The following is a 3,672-nucleotide window of genomic DNA, read 5'->3' as shown; positions in this document are numbered from 1 at the left end:
GTCACTCGCATTCCTCGACACTCATACAGTCATCCAAGAGGACGGTACGCTAAAAATCAAAATCTATAGGAAACCGACCCACACGGATCAATACTTGAACTTTGATTCAAATCATCCTGTCCAGCATAAACTGGGTGTAATCCAGACTCTTCACCACAGAGCGGACAGTATCATATCTGAGCAAGAGGACATAGCGGAGGAGAAATCGCACATTACATGATGCAGTCATGTCTACGGTAGAATTCAACTCGACCTTTGCAGGACTTAAACCCCATTAAAAGCTATTAAACCAAGATAACACTCATTGAAAACAGCTCAACTGATTAAATCATATCTTCCCTGGTTAAATACACACAACATATGTGTCTGCTTTACACGTACAATGGAGCAATGAGCTGGGATTATACTTTCAGTTGGGTGAACGATTATAAAGCGAGCGCTAGAGAACAATTCTCTGTGGTCTTTGTTTACGAAATGAGACAATACGTGCTTATTGTTAACCAGCGTTCTTGAAAATGAGAAACATGGTGGTTTGCAGACTTAACACGGTTTAGAAATAATTTCTTCATATTTTTGGTGTTATCTGTCGTTTACATATCCTTCCTAAAACACCAAAGTACGCATATTTCCAAACATCTAAATTAGCTAAAAATTTAGGACATGTTACAAAACTATATTGTCTAGAATTTTAGAAGAGTACTTTTAATATTGGCCGGTTATTTTTCACACAGCGACGTTAACTAGGCAATGTACTATTACCTATAACATTAACTAAAACACCAAAGTACGCATATTTCCAAACATCTAAATTACTTTAGCTAAAAATTTAGGACATGTTACAAAACTATATTTTCTAGAACTTTAGAAGAGTACTTTTAATATTGGCCGGTTATCCCCATACTTTTAACGTAGGCTATTTGTAGAGGTCACGCGTCAATGGGAAAGAGCACTGTGTATTGTGTATAGGAAAAAAGACAGTAACTGCAGTATGAACAGTGCATTAAAGAAGTGCGGTTATCCGAACTGGTCCTTTGACAAAGCTAAGATAGCGAAAGAAGGGAAATCTAAGAACAGTAACCTGAAAAATACAAACGTTGAGACAAAAGGACAAGTAGTTTTGCCCTACGTTAAAGGAACTTCCGAAGCCCTACGAAGAATCTTCGGCACCTACGGCATCAGAGTTTGTTTTAAACCCACTCAAACTCTGAGGCAGCTACTTGTCTCACCTAAAGACAAAACTGAGAAGAAAGACATTACCGGACCAATTTATTACATCCCATGTCAGGGGAAAACCCTGCGGGGCCAGTGTTCAGAATCTTACCCCGGGAATCTTACATTGGTGAGACTGAAAGATCTTTGAAAACCAGATTCTCAGAACACCGTCGTCCGAGTACTACCTCGTCGGAAGTCTCCCAGCACATCCACATTGAATCCCCGGCCACCAAGTTGATTTGGATGAGGTCAAAATCCTCGACCGGGACGCTAGATACTTTGAAAGGGGTGTGAAGGAGTCAATTTACATCAGAGTCAACCAACCATCTCTCAACCGCGACGGGGGCCGATACAAGTTACCCAGAGTGTACGACCGGGTTTTGGGGTCAAGTGTCCAAAAGGTCACTGATCCCAAACTTGGGTTGCCAGTCTCCAGATGAAGGTCAAAGTTGTGACCGAAAATTTGAGGTACGTCTTAATTTTGTGTTGAGATCATAAATTTAAATTTACAATTATGACAAAATATCGTTAGACCTAATATAAACCATAGACCATTCAATTGTCTATGTACAAGCTTGTCAGATTCATGGACATACGATTATGCTAGTTGTATTTTTATAATATAAGTCATAGAAAAATAGGAAAAACTTTATCATGTTTATTTCATTTTTTTATTGAAAAAACAAAATTAATGTTAAAAGTATCATTTGGTTCAATTACATTTTAAGGCTACTTTTAACCAGCCGAATCACATGAATCCGTAAATAAATTCATCAGGATTGTTCATAATTCATATTTTGTAAATGTTCTTTTGTACAAATCCAAATGTATTTCGGTATAATGATCTTAAACATACCTCAATGACGTTTCGTACTTCACCGTAGTACTTTCCCAAATTGACTGAGAAAGTACTACGGTGTAGTACGAAACGTCATTGAGGTATGTTTAAGATATCGATTATTTTATCAATAACATTTTGAGTCCTTTTTTATCTATAAAACGATAAAGGATAGGAGATTTACTGACTCCCACATGGTCCATACAGCTCCATACTAAGATTTTAATTCTATATACAATATTAGATTTATTATCAACATGATCATAACCAAACATATCACGCTATGCCAGTGGTCTTGCAGGTCTGCAAGGATACTACGATCTGTGATGATACTACGATCTGTGATACTACCGACAACTAAAGTATTGTTGATAGGAGGAAAAGATGCCAAACATTACTTCAGAAAATATAATATTTTCATCAAAATGTTAACAATTTGAACGTGTTTGGTGTCAATCTGAACTGAAATTAAGTCATGCACCAGATTTTGTTGATTATAGCCAAACAAAACACATATCCAGCACATTTAATAACTGCCTAAATTATTCTAGTTAAACAAAGTTATCGCTACTAGCCTACTACTCCTAATCTTCTATAGAAAACTGCTGGCGAAAATTGTTTATCTGGATCTCATGGACGGTCATGGCCATCATGCATTAGATAAGATTTAACCCAATAGTCAGTGAATCCCATGGAGTGCATGCATGTGGTTGAATCAGGACGAAGCATATAGGTATACAAACATAGGAGCCAAGCTTGTCAACTAACATGAATTCAATTTCATAAGCAAATTAAGCTAATTCCCATGCTAATCTGGCAACATTATAATTAAATAGCAGTATGAGCCCAAATTAAAGACATGAATTCCACCAACATTGGGTGTAATAAATAAAGTAATTAAAAGATAAGAGAACCACACAGCACCCAATTGGGCTATTGATTAATAAGGTCAAAGGTCAAATGTCTCTTATTACCTACACGTGTAGGTAATGAGAGACCTTTGATGATGACGTCATTATTCCTCATTATCTCATTAATCAATTAATCAATGAAAAAATAATGAAAAAATGGGGTCACTCAGTGAGAGATTATCAGAATGTTCAGTAAAACAAAAATGGGGTCATTGCCTGAGAGCGAGTTGAAAAATGGGGGTCAATGTGGCCGTACATCCCCGTCACCCATTTTTAGTGAGTGCCCCCCCCCCCCCGGACTAAATATCACATTAGTGTAGGGCCTACACCAGATGATGATTTAAGCACTTCCCAGCAAGTCTTGCGGTTAGCACAGCTGTGTGAGTGAACATGACACCACTGCCCGCCCACTGCATACACACGTGCATGGTTAAATTTGAATTTGGACTGATATATTTACAATAAATACACATTCAAAATGCCAGTCGATTTCACATTTTATGTTATCTACAGAAGGTGTGAATTATCCTTCATGCACATCACTTTAGATCTGAAATCGACCAAGTAATAATGACACACGGGCAATTCTAAAACAACATCTTTTGCGCAGAGTTCAATGGGATTTGAAAAGTAAAGTGGCAGTTGAAACTCTAGTGATAACACTTTTACAGTGCATGATGGGGCTTCCTTAAATCATCCTCTGGGCCTACA

Source organism: Amphiura filiformis, chromosome 6, assembly GCF_039555335.1.
Source record: "Amphiura filiformis chromosome 6, Afil_fr2py, whole genome shotgun sequence".
NCBI classification, from domain to species: domain Eukaryota; kingdom Metazoa; phylum Echinodermata; class Ophiuroidea; order Amphilepidida; family Amphiuridae; genus Amphiura; species Amphiura filiformis.
This window is presented reverse-complemented; position numbering follows the sequence as displayed.